General features: G+C 48.7%; 1 protein-coding gene across 1 annotated transcript in view; it reads right to left on the bottom strand.

Moving 5' to 3' along the window:
• ABCA3 (ATP binding cassette subfamily A member 3) overlaps positions 1-7,070 on the bottom strand; it is a 56,236-nt gene extending 49,166 nt beyond the window's left edge. The window contains exon 1 of the mRNA XM_018552378.1: positions 6,968-7,070. The gene's annotated coding sequence lies outside the window, so the exon portion shown is untranslated. The remainder of the gene's footprint in view (positions 1-6,967) is intronic.
• Positions 7,071-16,228: the final 9,158 nt, after the last annotated feature.

Below are 16,228 nucleotides of genomic sequence, written 5' to 3'. Positions count from 1 at the left end.
AGATGCACCTGCGCACCCTGATTGGATGCGGCATTGTTCAGGTATTTTGAGAGCCAGCGGGGCAGACTAGCAAGATAGTGAAGCTTGGCCCAGTGGGAGATTCCTCCATCCACACAGTTTAGCGTACATGGAGGAATCTGATGCACTTTTTCCATCTGACCACAGAAAATCTGCAGATAATCTATAGGTGTATGGCTAGCTTTAGCCCTCATTCACACTGGAATTGGCCCGCACGTACAGCTCTGTGCTGCGTGCAGGGCCGTACCGAGCAGCTCCCGGGAAGGACAGGTGCTGGGTGTGATTAGTACGCAGCCCCCGTCCTTCTCTATGGGACTAAGTGGCCGTACTCCCCCCCTACATGTCCGTGCGGGTGCAGGCGAGCGTACTTGTATGCTGACAGGATGGATCCTGTCTACGTCCGAGCCAGGAAACACGCACCCATACGAACCTGCACTTGGGGTGAGGGCGTAGGGCGGCGTACGGCCGCGTAGTCCCAGAGATGGACAGGGGCTGCGTACTAAATCACATGCGGCACTTGTCCTTCCCGGGAGCTGCCCGATACGGGCGCGCACGCAGCATGAAGCTGTACGTGCGGGCCGATTCCAGTGTGAATGAGGCCTAATGGAGGAATTCATGAGACTCATGCGATCGGCCCCATTTGTAGTTCTGAATTGGGCCTAATACAGACAATTTAGCCTGGAGAGTAGACCTGCGTTCTTCTACGGAGGATGTAGCTACATATCGCTGGATTGTAGTAGTACAATACACAAGGTATTATGTACAAAGGACTGTCAGTGAACACACAGGCCATCTGTTCCGCCAGCCACCTGTTCAACAATCCCATTCAAAAGACCTCCCCATCCCCCTAACCTGCTAAACCAGACTGTTCTATCCCAACAATCAATTCCATCCTAATTGTCTAACAATAAATACACCGAATACCATTACTCCTACACCCAGAGTGTTGTTTATGGCAGCTGCAGAACATTAGCATGGCTCTATGCCGTCATATATCACTACAAAGCAGATTGATAACCTGAAGTTCATTCACATGGCCAATTAAGGTCAGACGCTGACTGCCAAGAAGCAGAATAAAAGGTTCTTGGCAGTCTCTACATTGTATATATGCAAATGACAGCGTAAGTTTCTGTATGAGGCCACAGACGTATCCCCGAACGCAGACCACCTGTGCACTGTAAGGCCCTCTTGCGGCCGTGTGCATGAGCTGAAATTGTGCGTCAGGTGCATGCGATCAGCCGCGGCCAGCAGCATGTAGAAATCTATGACCGCCATCGCAGCGGCTCCCAAATTTGAGCAGTTACATGTGATTAGGGGCAGATAATTGGCCCTGGACGCACACTGTCTGAATCATCTGCATCATAAATGTGGCCATACACTCTACAACCATCGCAAGACTTTAGTCTTGCGATGGTTGTAAAGGGATTAAAAAAACGTACGATCTGCCTATCTTGGACAGGCAGATCGCACTCTCGATCATCGCAAGCCCGCCCCCCTGAGGGGCGGGCTTCCGATGACCGCAATGCTGAACGGGCAGTGTGCGCGTGCGCACACCGGCCCGTTCAGCATTTATCTTCCGAGCACCGTTCTAACCAGCCGAGAATCGTACGATTCCCGGCTGGTTTTCGAACATGCTGGTTCGACAGAAGACGTGCGACCGTACAGTAGAAACGGTCGCACGTCTCCGTTCACACTGCTCGATTATCGTACGAAAAACCGATCGCATACGATTATCGTACGATAATCGTGCAGTGTATGGGCACCTTAAGAAGGGTCTCGGGCGAACCCTGTTTGGGTAATTAGCTATGTCGTACATTTTGATGTTTCTCGGTTTGCACGGAATGTCCGACACCTCCATTAAAGGGAACCCACGTATACCCAAAATGTTGGTAGAATGCCGTTTTTTCCTTTGTAGCTCGAGGAAAAGAGCTTTAAAAAAGGAGACCCATGAGGTGAGTGAAAATCGCTCATCCTCATAGTTCCAGCCAACGTGTGACAATGAAACTGTCACACGTCGGCTCAATAGATCGGGAGGTGAGCGAACACATACCGTTGCTTGCTCACTTCTCGATCATCTCCCTGCAGTGACCGTCACTCCCGGCTCCCTGCAGGGATTTCCCCCCTCCCCTCCTCCAGCGCTGACTGGAGGAATGGACGGGGGAGGGGGCGGGCTAGATAGGCAGAGCCAGCTGTCACTCACGCGGCTGGGTGGATCTCAAAAGCATTGTCGGGATCCGTCACGGCTGCGGCGGTCTCAGTATACCGCGAGCTATAGCTTGCGATATACTGAGCTGTGGGTCACGGGAGGATGCTAGTATATGTCCTCCCGTAACCCTTAAGCCCCGTTCACATTGAGCGATTTATCGCGCGGTAATTCCCGCGATGTCGCGGCAAATTACCGCGCTCCAATGCATTTCAATGGGGCAAAGGGTCCTGCTGTCGCGGGTCGTGTGTCGCTACAGCAGGACCCTTTTTGGAGCGGATTTAGCCGCGATTCAAGCTTGCTCAATGCAAGCTTGAACGCGATATCGCGCGGCAAATCTCGCGATATCGCGCAATATGCAAATCGCGCGATTTTCATATCGCGCAGTGGGAACGGGGCCTTAAGGCCCGGTTCCCACCTGGGGTTTTTTCCACGCTTTCGTTCTCGCGGAAAAACGCTCAAACAGGGAAATGCCATTATTTTCAATGTGCATGGTTCCCATCTGGGCGTTTTTCCGCGAGTACGAACGCGTGGGAAACCGCCCTACGCCCAAAGAAGTACATGTACTTCTTTGGGGCGTTTTGGTCAGGCGTTTCCATTGGGAAAACAGCCAACTAGCCCTCGGAAACGCAGTAAAAACGCACGACGCGAACTGCACGACAAACGCGCATATTCAATCCGCCTAGGTGTGAACCCAGCCTAAGAGAACTATGGGGAAAAGCACCGACCCCATAGTTCTCTTATAGTCCCCAATATGTCCCTGATTTGTTTTTGCCGGTTGCTTGCTGCACACTAAAATATTTCCTTAGCAACTAAATTTTATTTTTAGAGCGACAGCGGAAGGCTTATGATTAATATAAAAAATAAAAGGATAAAGCTGACAACCGTCCTGTCAATAAAAAGAAGATGACATTCCAAAGCAGAGACTGCACAGATGCAATGCTCATCAAGCCTGGACATTAGTGATCGTGCCTGATGACAAAAAACTATCTGGCTGGCTGCCTTGACCAGAAAACCCAACAATATGGCGTCGAATCCATATATCCCATGACTGACAATAGACGCAGAGGAAAATAAACAGACCTACAGTATAAATGAATGGAACTGCAACACAGATCTGTGTGTAAGGAAATCTCTCAACCGTTCAATGGATGCACATGACAGCACACAATTAGACCAAATCCGGCATTTAATCTACTTTTCGTACACGTGTAAGCAATTATACGGAGCGTACGCCATGTCTAAAGCTGGCCAAAGGCCATTTCGGCTGCATTTACCGGCCACAGACCATTTCAGCTAAATTCACATAGGTAGTAACTTCTGCATTTAGGGCCCATTCACACCAGATGTGTTGGGGCTGCGCTGGCCGTTGTTTCCAGGGCCCCAGGTGAACCCTGTTTGGTTAATTAGCCATATATTATACATTAAGGTTTCTGACTTTGCACGACTTTCTAAATGCAAGAGGTATAATCAACTTTTATACTTCGGATCACTTTTTCCTGCATTTAGGGCGGGCGCAGACCTGGGCAATCTCGGACCACGCAATCGTGTGCAGTTGCCACGCAGCCCCATTGATTGCAATGGGGTTATATCCACGCAGCAATCGCAATAAAAAGGTACATGTACCTTTTTTTTTTGCGACACAAGACGTGCGGCTTTATTAGCCGCGATCATGTTCGATTGTACGGGCGTAAACGCGGCGGGAAACAGAGCGATCCACCTGATGTGCCATTAGAAAATAACGGCACCACCAGCATGATCGTCGGTGGTGTAGGCGACTCCGTGACCGCACGGCAAACTGCGTGGTATCATGCGCAATTGCCGCGCAGTCACGGATCTCACAGTTGTGAACCGGGCCTTGGATGTTCCTGCTTCAAAGCAGGATTAGAGTTTCTAATCTGATTCTGGAAACGCAGAATTCCATTTCCTCTAAATGCAGCTAAACTGACTGCACCCAAACGCAGGGAAACGTTTGAGAAGTCATTACCTGCATTTATATGCGTTTAGAAATGGCCTTGACACTGCCAGTGTGAATGAGGCTTTAGACTTTCCTTAGGTACAATCTGTTGGATCAGCAAAATATACCAATATCTACGACCTGTGAGGCTCCACCTACACAATCCATTTAATGTATTACCCTGTGGGGTAGGCCCTCAAGGTAAAACATTTCTAATTTAAAGTAAACTCAATTACAGAGAAACATGGAGGCTACCATTGTGGACCTCCTCCAGAAAATGCCGTCTGGCTATGATGTTGATTAGGGATGTGCCTGGCTTGGCAAGAACCCAGTTCACCACAGTTTGCCCAAGCCCCCTGAACACTGTGATCGCCCCTCCTGGCCCAATCAGTGGAGGCAGTTGCGACGGGGGCATTCCCCGCCCATTTGTGACATAGCTGCGGGGCGGAGAATGTGCCTCTCCGCAACTGATTGGGCCGAGAGCAGGGGGTGGCAGTCAGTTTTTAGCGGGCTGGGGGGAACTGGGTTCGCCCCCAAGCCCAGGTTCATCACTAATGTTGACTAGGGATGTGCATGGGTTTGTTGGAAACAGAATACAGCAAAGATCAAGAAATGTCCAAAAATCCTTCAAGGATCGCCAGGCGTTCATTTCTTCAGAACCATGTCAAGTTTTACTTAAAGGAGAACTATGGGGTCAGTGTTTTTCCCCATAGTTCTCCTTAGGGTAACGGGAGGACACAAACTAGCGTCCTCCCGTTACCCTAAGCTCAGTATACCGCGAGCTACAGCTCACGGTATACTGAGACGCCGCAGCCGGAGCGGATCCCGACGTAGATGACGGGATCCGCCCACCTGCGTGAGTGACAGCTGGCTCTGCCTATCTAGAGGCAGAGCCAGCTGTACCCGCCCCCTCCCCCGTCCGTTCCGCCAGTCAGCGCTGGCAGATCGGAGCGGGGAGGGGGGAATCCAGCCCCTCCCCTCTCGCGGCAGACAGTCGTGACAGGATGGAGAGGTGAGCGAACGCCGGTATGTGTTCGCTCACCTCCCGATCTACTGAGCCGACCTGTGACAGTCTCATTGTCACAGGTCGGCTAGAACTATGACGTGAGTGAAAAGCACTCACCTCATAGTTCTCCTTTAATAAATGAACATTTGGTGACCCATGAAGGATTTTTGGTGTGCTGGTGACATTTCTCATACGATAAGTGCAATCAGCGGTGTCATCTCCGGTCACCCTTCCCTGATAATTGGGACATCCGGTAAGGAGTGCGACAAGGCATCCATACATCTACAATACAGCAAAGCCCACGCAAAACTGTCAGCGACACTCTCCCCTCTCGGCCCAATCAGTTGCGTCAGGGGCATTCCCTCCACCGTTGCTACATGTAGCTGTGGGGAGGGAAATTATTATTATTATTATAATACAGGATTTATATAGCGCCAACAGTGTGCGCAGCGCTTTACAATATAAGGAAGACATTACAATCACAATACAATTCAAGACAAGATGGTAAGGAGGGCCCTGCACCTGAGGGCTTACAATCTACAATGCCCCCCTGCGGCTGATTGGGTCAGGAGGGGAGCATGCCACCGACAGTTTCACAAAGGCTTAGTTCACACCAAGTCCAGGCACATCACTAATGTTGACCCTCTAGCTTCAGCACTTTCTGGACCAGTGGCTCACAGTATTGAAGCATGACGGTCCAGCTTGATAGCCAGGGAACTGGCATTTTTAGAAGTACCGGCAGCCTCTTGACAGATCAAATGGAAGCAAAGTGTGCGGCCAGCTTTATTGGCTGCATTGACCAGTGCCCTAGCGCAAGGTACCTCAAACTGTTGCATGATACAGCTTATTCTGGTGCAATCCTACAACAATGGGCATAGAAATAAAGACTGATCATCCCAACCATGGGTCCATGTATGCATTTAAACATTAGCACAATCATTTACACGCGACAATATTGATGGCTGTGTGATTGAGTCCTGAAGCCAGCTCCGGCCCTTCAGCTGTTGTGGAACTACAAGTCCCATGAGGCATTGCAAGACAGAGTTCCAGGCATGACTCCCAGAAGCAGAGGCATGTTGGGATTTGTAGCACAGCTGGAGGGCCGAGGTTGCCCACCCGTGCCATAGCCTGACGAAAATCTAGTTTTCTAGTGCAACGTTATATCAATCCTACACCAGAGATGCAGGGGCGTCCCGAGACCGGGTGTCACCCCGCCATGACGTCATTGCGCATGACGTCATCGCACATGCGTGGCTATCTAATTGACACCTGCCCTCGGCCATCTTGGTGATGGACGCCGGCAGAGAGAGGAGGGGACGTTCACCTGGCGGGATGAGGTATGCGGCCGGGTCCCTTCTCTCTCCTGACACTGTCGGGCTCTCGGTCCATGACCGAGTGCTCGACTATTTTAGAGGCGGTGACGCCAAAATGATTATCAGTCATTTTGGTGTCACCCCTCCAATAATGTCACCCCTCCAATAATGTCACCAATATCGGCCGCACCCCCCTTCTGACGCCACTGCAGATATGGACAAATGAATATGGAATTCAGGAGCCAGCAGGTTTTTTTCTAGCAGCCAGCGCCATTGAAAACTAGAGAAAACCTCAAAAATTAGACGCCAGGTTCCATTTAAGGAGCATTGGCGACCCGGCCCCTGAGATTTATCCAGCCCTGTCTTATGCTATGGTGTCAAATTATTATTTTCATGTTGCAATATTATGTAACAAGGTATATTTTGTGCTCCGTCCTTCTCTACAATGTCATGTTTACATGTCATCTCACCTTCACCAGAACTCCAGGTATAGAAGCCACACCTCCGGCGACGTCCTCAAACAAAAGTTGTAAAACCTGTGATTGTTGTCAAAGACGGCAGAGCTGTTCACCCTTCATACTCCGGACCCCCGAGTCTCAAGGGGCTTTCCGATCCCCCTGACAAAGGATGTGCAGGCCGTGATCCGGTGAATGGGATCATCTGCTGTAGGTTCCTCTTGGCACGAAATGAATATTCAATGCAAAGCTCTGCTGATCAGGATTCGTCGGTTGCCGTCATGCCTCTCATTGCAGATGATCGCTCCTATAAATGTCATATGTGGCACTATGTCCTCCTTAGATTTGCTGTGGCATGCAGATTTATATCTGGTACAGGTCAGTGACAGTGTGCAGGTCTTGCAGCATCCCCCATAAAGGTGCAGTAAGGTGTGTGCCTGGGCTCAGTGCAGGATGATATCTGCTCTCAGACAGCTGAGCCTGCTCTTTGTGTATCACGAGGCCTCCGGTAACACTGCAGTCCCTGCTCTCCCTTCAGCACCTGCAAGCTGTCCCTAATCAGGGGCTCGCCATGTCTCACCCTCACGGGCTGTCTCTCTCAGCCTTCCCCGGCACAGGTTCAGCCGCCTCTTCACTGTTCTCTCTTCTATCAGACAGCCGGTGACGTCACCGCCTTCCAGATCAACAAAACTCCAGCCGCATCCACCAGCCACTTCCGGATTAGGTCACATGATACGCACATACATACACTCTCGCAGCTTGTTGTCACGTGACCCCCCCCCAGCGAATACACAATATAAGGGCTTTTTCATATTCACATCATGTCTGGACAATTTCCAGACCAGAACAGTTTGTCAAAAAAGCATCTCAGTGTATCCCTATGGTATTTCTGGGCTCTGTTCAAACCAGCGCAGTCCGTTCCAGTCCAGACAAAAAAGAAATACGGCTTGTCTCATATTTTCTGGTCCGGAACGCATGTAAATGCATCAAAAATGCATGCAGACGCATGGACTGCACCTGAAAGCCCATTTTAAGCTAATTTTTTTCCAGATCTGTGGCGTGAACATAGCCTTAGAGAGGTGGCAGAGCAGAGCGGCTTTCCGTGTTCTGTGATGTTACCTGCGTTAGGCTCACTTCACAAAGCTTTAGGGCTTGTTCACACCAAATCCGGACCAGATCTGGATGAGTTTCTGTATATGCAGTGCAGTGCGATTTGACGCATTTTTTATGCGTATCGGTTCATTTATTTAAGCCTAAAATGGGCTTTCAGGTGTAGTCCAGAGCGTTTGCATGCATTTTTTATGCGTTTAGTGCGTACAAGAGCAGAAAAAATAGTGCCTGCTGCAGTTTTTCCACATGCACTGGAACTGAACGCTGTGGTATGAACTAGAGCCCAAAATACCATTGGAATGCATTGGATGCATTTTTGATGCGTTCTTAAACTGCTCTGCATCTGATGTGATCGAACCCTCAGGTCTTGTTCACATCATGTCCATTGTGTTCCAGCATGGTTAGCTGCTGGAGCACACTGGATCACATACTGTGAAGGTGTCCAGGGGCGGGAGGGAATATGGCGGTGCATTCAAGTCAATGGTACCGCAGCCACGATCCATCGCCTGCAGTGTGATTGCACACACCAGACCGCGTGGCACAGCAATGCCTGCGTTCCGGTCCAGAGCGATCACAAAAATGTCTATTTCCCTATTCTGCAGTGGCAGGTGGGACTTGCAGCTTTCCCTGGGAATGGATGCCGCTGCTGTGTGCATTTTTAATGAAAACAGGCCGTTTCGAGGAGAAGCACCCTGCCATTTAGGAAAGTGGGGGTGGAGGGGGGGCAGCTATGTTACATATTACTCCCTAAAACATGGTCCCAAAGGTGGACTGAGCCTGTAACATCGGCCTAAAGGTGCCCATACACCTTTAGGCCGAGGCCGATAATCGCAGGTGATCCTGCGATCGTACGATAATCGGCAGGTGTATGGAAGGTCGCACTTCTTTTGTCTCCTGAGCACGCTGGAAAACCTGGCGAAAATCGTAAGATTTTCGGCGGGTTAGTGGCGTGCTCGGAAGACAAATGCCAAACGGGCCGGTGTGCGCAAGCGCACACTGCCCGCTCAGCATTGGAATCATTGGAAGCCCGCCCCTCAGCGGGGGTCGCAGATGATCGCAAGTACGATCAGCCTGGCCAAGATGGGCAGATTGTATGAGATTTTAATTACCTTACAACCATCGCAAGACGAAAGTCATAAGGTGTATGGGCACCTTTAGGCACTCTATGTTGACTGTAATTATAACATTTGATTGGACTCACCTAAAACAACTCACTTTGTAGAAAAAGAAATATCATTCTGGTGTGTGAGCTTTGTGAACTGACCCTATTGTCTGTATGGGGGAGGTGAGGAGCCAGCAGCTGGTGGACAGCTGACTGGCGGGGCGACCTGGGAACCACATCATTGTTCAAACAGTATGAATGCACAGAAGATGTATCTGTGGCTAAGATCAAGTGTAGTATGTGTTCTTATCAGTTTTCGGGGAAGAAGGTTGCCATCTTCAGATTGGGGGATGGCGGGGTAGTACTCCCTGGAGTAATAGGTTGGTGCCGGGGGGGGGGGGGGGGGGTGGGGGTTCCTTTCCTCCTGGATTGATTCTGGCCTGGTACACCAGGCTTGTCCCCTGTTGTAGGCAGGAACCCCTCCGGTGCTAATGCCCTCTGGTAGGAGCAGGGCTACCCTTGTCTGGCCTGGGGTCAGGGGTTGACGTCCCAGGGGTTCCAGAGGATCACAATGAGATTGGGACCCTACAGTGTGGCAGATGGTCACGTCACCTATATGCTTTTCTTGCACAGACCCTATGGCTAGCCTCAAGTTGTTCCTTTACATTCCACAGATGCAGGACTTTCATGGGGCCTGCCCTGATTTTTGAAAGGAGGTTCTGGGGCCCTTCTTGGGGCTTTTTACTTGCCCACTCTGGGATCTCTCTTCGAAAGAGCCCCTACCAAGTACTTGGCAGACCGGCTCCAAATGGCCCCTAAGATTCGGGGTCTACTATGCTTAACTACCAGGTGGACCAGATGGCCTTGCCCCTGTCAGGAGCTTTGTGCCTCGGGCGGGAGGGTGTTCAGGGATATCATGGCTCTCTTTTTTGGAAGAGAACCAAGCACCCTCATTCACTTTTCTGTGTGCTGTGATGTGAAGTCCCCACCCATACATACACGCATGCAAACATGCGTCGGGTGCGCATACCTGCAAAAACGACAATAGCGCCCGTTACGCCACACATGTGACATATAGCCGCGAACGTTGCAGTGAGAGCAATAATTTTAGGGCCATCAATCACTGATAACACTAAACTGATGAGCGGTAAAAGCTTTTAAAGAGTCGCCTATGGTCAATTTTGGGTATGGTATTTTTTTAAGCGGTTTCGCGCGTGCGCGCAATTTTTAAGCATGACATGCTTGGTGTCTTATTGCCCGACGTGACCCCGACTTTTATATTTTACAAAAAAATTGGGTAATAATAATAATAATAATTGTTTCCTAACATAATGTAAAAAAAAAACTTTAAAAAAAATTTCAGTTAATTTTCTGAAATATATTAAAAAATAAAACCCCCAGTGGTGATTAAATACCACCAAAAGAAAGCTCTATGTGTCCCCAAAAAATGGTATAAAATTCATTTCAGTACAGCGCTGCATGACGGAATAAACGTCAGTCAAAGTACCGCAGAGCTAAATACTGAAAAATGGCCTGGCCAGGAAGGGGGTCTAAACACCTGGTCTTCAAGCGGTTAAAGGAGAACTATGGGGTCAGTGTTTTTCCCCATAGTTCTCCTTAGGGTAACTTGGAGGATGCTAGTTTGTGAGCTACAGCTCGCGGTATACTGAGACGCCGCAGCCGGAGCGGATCCCGGCGTAGATGACGGGATCCGCCCAGCTGCGTGAGTGACAGCTGGCTCTGCCTATTTAGAGGCAGAGGCAGCTGTACCCGCCCCCTCCCCCATCCGTTCCGCCAGTCAGCGCTGGCAGATCGGAGCGGGGAGAGGGGAATCCAGCCCCTCCCCCTGTCACGGCAGAGAGCCGTGACAGGATCGAGAGGCGAGCGAACCCGGTATGTGTTCGCTCACCTCCCGATCTACTGAGCTGACCTGTGACAGTCTCATTGTCACAGGTCGGCTAGAACTATGAGGGGAGTGAAAAGCACTCACCTCATAGTTCTCCTTTAAGGACTTGTATTCCAGGATAGCCATTCATTTCTCAATAATGATAGTGCTAGGAATGCTTTGCTCTTGTACTTTTGAGAAGTAAAGAGATGGTAAATTCCAGGACTTTGCAATAGTTTGTCTATTGGCAGTAAAAATACATGTGATGAGCCTCGCATACTGTTTGTTTAGTAGTTGTCACTTCCCTATTTAAGGAATACAAGAACAGAAAAAGGGAAGATTTGCCATTTTAAAGAAACATCTAGTAATGTTAATTGTACCCAGAAAAATCTACCTTTAGCCTTGAATTCCTCCTAAAAAATAGCAGATCCATAATCGAAGACGTCCCCTTATGCCATGCAGCAAAAAAGACCAGAAGTAATGGTGGTACTTGTAGTGATGTTCACAGATGGCGCCATGCGTATACAGAGTAAACAGCAATGAGGATCAGCAGCACTCAATGGGTGAAATAAATCCAAAATGTTCTTTTTATTGAAGAAGCATGTCACTTGTGTCAAGTAGCCAATGTTTCGGGACCACGCAGTGTCCCTTCATCACTATGTCTGCCCTGATGAAGGCTACTTGACACAAGTGACATGCTTCTTCAATAAAAAGAACATTTTGGATTTATTTCATCCATTGAGTGCTGCTGATCCTCATTGATGTTTATTTTTGAAAAATAGCAGCGCACCTCCTGTGCCTCGGCACTCCTGTTCTGTAGCCTGGTAGCTGTACATCTGCAGTGTGGGATCATCTAAGGCTGGGCACACACCTTACAACCATCGCAAGACTTTTGTCTTGCGATGGTTGTAAGGTACTTAAAAAAACGTACGATCTGCCTATGTTGCATAGGCAGATCGTACTTGCGATGATCGCAAGCCACGCCCCCTGAGGGGCGGGCTTCCGATGACCGCAATGCCGAACGGGCAGTGTGCGCTTGCGCACACCGGCCCGTGCGGCTGTTATCGTACGGACATGCCACAAACCCGCCGAACATCGTACGATGCTCGGCGGGTTTTCAAACATGTCCGTAAGTTTAAAGTCGTGCGACCTTACAGTAGTAGAGGTCGCACGGCTTCCACACACCTTACGATCATCGTACGATCGCGGGATTTCCCGCGATTATCGTACGATAATCGTAAGGTGTGTGGGGACCCTAAGACACAACTGTCCCAGCTAGTCTCAGGAGATTTGGAGTAAGATTTGGTGATGTCACTACTAGACATGTAAAGGCTCAAAAAATTCATTTTGTTTTGATTCAACTGGTCATCTTAGTTCATACTGGTCATTTTACTCCATACTGGTCATTTTAGTCCGTACTGGTCATCTTAGTTCATACTGGTCATCTTAGTTCATACTGGTCATCTTAGTCCCTAATAGTCATCTTATTCCATACTGGTCATTTTAGTCCGTACTGGTCATCTTGGTTCATACTAGTCACCTTGGTTCATACTAGTTATCTTAGTCCGTAATAGTCATCTTAGTCCGTAATAGTCATCTTATTCCATACTGGTCATTTTAGTTATAATAGTCATCTTAGTTGTACTGGTCCCCTTAGTCCGTAATAGTCATCTTAGTTGTGCTGGTCCTCTTAGTCCGTACTGGTCCTTTTAGTCTGTACTGGCCCTCTTAGTCCGTACTGGCCCTCTTAGTCCGTACTGGCCCTCTTAGTCCGTACTGGCCCTCTTAGTCCGTACTGGTCAACTCTGTTTGTACTAGTCATTAGAATTGGAAATTTGGGCAAAATTCTGAAAAAATAAATCCGATTCCGTCTAATTCAGATGCATTCAAAATTTGGATGGATCCGAATGTCTGAATTTAAAGGAATGAATTCAATCCAGTATGAAACGAAACTTTAAGGTCTAATCATTACTGTGCTGCTCGCTGTTCTCCTTGCTGGAGAGGAAGCTGTACCTGAGGACCTGTAGTGCAAGGATCTTACTGCTTCTACTTCATTCATTGTATGAATCATTCCTTCCTCCACTTCTCCTGCTGCTGATTGATCATACCCCACCAATCATCAGGGGTGTAGCTCTTACATGAGGAAGCAAAGCTCTGCTCCTCCACCACAGTAGCCGTCTCCAGAGACACAGTACAGAGCAAGGCATGACAGTCAGTAATGGAATAAAGATGAGCTGCTGGGAGACCCCAGGCAACACAAGTTACTAGTCCTTTGCACTCGGCTTGCTTTTCTTTTTGGGCACAGCAACCACATTACAGTTGCCTCTGGAATAGGCCTTCCCAAGGGTTTCCTATAAAGTTCCGAAGGAGAATGAAGCATATCAACTAATCTCTACATATCTGCGTTTTTGGAGCTTTCTACTATCTCCCTCAGACATTGAATGCAATATAAACCTGACCTGTTCAGGTATCTCTCTCTTGTATAGCTTGCATAGAGCGAAAGGGGATAGAAGCCCTGCCTGGTTTTTATTGTGGTGTCCCTGTTGGCGAAATACATCCCCTCTGTTTGTCCTGGTGACAATCATGATGGGAAATTCCAAAGGTTATGGTTGGTATCCGAACAGGAACAGAGTGGAAATTCTCCAATGGGCACACGTGACAACTGTTTAGGGAGAATTTTCCCTCACTTCCTGTTGTGTCTTTGGGACACAAACTGCAAAATGTAAAAAACTTAAATATAGCAGTTACACTTTTAACAGCAACAGCCTCTGATATATATATATATTTAAAAAAAAGGTCTACAGTGTCATTATAGACACTGATCATTTGCACCACCCCATCTAAAGTTGGCCATACACCAAAAGATTTGATTGTAAAATCTCTGCACAATCTCCATTAGATATACTGAAACTATGTAACAGAATCCTATGCTCAATGTGCAGAGGGGAAGCTGCTGGAGCAGCATCTAGACCAGGTGTGCGCAACTCCGGCTCTCCCGCTGTGCTTTAAAGGAGAATTATGAGGTGAGTGCTTTGCACTCAGCCTCATAATCTGAGCCAACCTGTGACAATGAGACTGTCACAGGTCAGCTCAGTAGATCGGGAAGTGAGCGAACACATACCGTTGCTCGTTCACTTCTCGATCTATCCCCGCAGGTGAGCCATGACAGTGGAGTGACTGGATTCCCCACTCCCCTGTCCGACCTCCAGCGCTGACTGGCGGAACGGACGGGAGAGGGGGCGGGTACAGGTGGCTCTGCCTTTAGATAGGCCGAGCCAGCTGTCACTCACGCAGCTGGGCGGATCCAGACATAATTGTCTGGATCCGTTTCAGCTGCGGCGTCTCAGTATACCACGAGCTACAGCTCGCAGTATACTGAGCTTTGGGTGACGGGAGGGCGCTAGTTTGTGTCCTGCCGTTACCCTAAGGAGAACTATGGGGAAAAGCACTAACCCCATAGTTTTCTTTTAACTTCAAATCACCTCATGTCTCTGGCTCTGGGAGTCATGTCTGTAACTGTAAGTCTTTCAATGCCTCATGGGACTTGTAGTTCCACAACAGCTGGAGAGCTGGAGGGCTGCAGTTGCCCAGCCCATGGCCATCACTGTATGTAGTGCAGACTACTCCAGTGATTTTCAGAATCCCCAGCGGCCCTCCGGAGATCAAGTGAAGATACTTCCATTGAGCCAAGCTGGACCAATGTGAGTATCCATAAAAGATCGTTTTTGGAGTTCTGCTTTAATTTAAAATGATATTAAAGTCAAAAGGTTTTTAAGTTATTTGAAGTGCTGATTAAATCACTTACAATGGATGCTGCTCCTTAATGTTTAAAAGTTTTAGTTTCTTGCAGCATCAGATGGTCCCCTGAGCACTGGTCCTGATATTCTGTTTTAGGGGGGGTGCTGCTTTATATTTATTTTGGATACTTTCAGTGCACATGATGTTTGTTTGCTCAGCTAGCTCCAGTGTCCTCTGTGATGGGAAATCAGAGGGTGGTGATGTTACTGAATAAATATCGAGGTAAACAAGATCATTTGTTTTTGTGAAACAGGAACAGATGGAATGTTGAGACCACAGCCCCCGTTTTGAAGGAGAAATTATCTGCAGAAAAGTTGGCTATTACTCATCGGAAACACAGACATAGTTCACATCGTTCTTGTAGCAGGCACCTGTTTTGATGCGATAATGTCATCCTGAGATATGTTAGATTTTTTTTTTACATTTTTTATGTATTTTTTATGTTTTAAGGCTTGTTATCTCCAGACTGGATTCCAACGAGTAGGCTGACATTTTTTTCTTGTTTACAATCTAAATGTTATTTCACAACCTAAACACTGGCAGGACGCCTAGATATTCTGCGAATCGTTAAAAAGAAATAGAACCCGGCTTTGTTATGAGGATCGCAGCTACTGTATGCAAAGGGCTCGTGACAGATTGAAATCGGAATTGTACAAGTGAGATCTAGTTTTGTTTAAAGTGACACTAAACTCAGGAGTTCAATCTTAAAAATGCATTCAAGGGGGCGTGGCCGGGATGTGAAGCAGCGCGGACGTGACTGAGGGAGCTCCGCCGCTGCACTGACCTTTATCCGGTATCCATCCTGGAGGGGGAAGCTGCTGAAGTGGCCCCTCCGGAGCAGCCTGTCTCCTCACCCACAGCAGATAAAGAGAGGGCTGAGACGACCACCATCCTGGATGCCATAGAGGGCTGTAAAATCGCCCTCACGGCAAAAATTGACCATCTGGCGGTGGAGTGCTCCCTGATCAGACATGATCTGGAGAAAATAAGGGGCAGGCTATCCCATGCAAAAGCGCGGGTGTCAGGGGTGGAAGACTCGGTCCAGGAGCATGCTACTGCCATACAAGATCTGCAACGTACAGTGAAGACGCTGGCGGCAAAGGTAGATGACTCAGAAAACAGAATGAGGCGCAATAATGTGCGAATAGTGGGCCTGCCTGAGGGAGCGGAGGGCCAGAGGCCTGCTCAATTCGCGGAGGCCTTCTTTAAATCGGTGCTGGCCCTGGAGGAACTGCCCCCCACCTTTGTGGTGGAGCGGGCGCACAGGGTTCCAACTGGAGCACCACCAAGACCTTTTTTGGCGCGCCTTCTCAACTACATGGACCGGTACAGGATACTGGCGGCAGCCAGGATGCGCCCGGACATTCGCCATGATAATGCT

Source organism: Nanorana parkeri, unplaced genomic scaffold (genome assembly GCF_000935625.1).
Source record: "Nanorana parkeri isolate BGI_ZX_2015 unplaced genomic scaffold, ASM93562v1 scaffold85, whole genome shotgun sequence".
Taxonomy (NCBI): Eukaryota; Metazoa; Chordata; class Amphibia; order Anura; family Dicroglossidae; genus Nanorana; species Nanorana parkeri.
The sequence above is the reverse complement of the archived record's forward strand: the minus strand, read 5'-3'. Positions and strand labels throughout refer to the sequence as shown.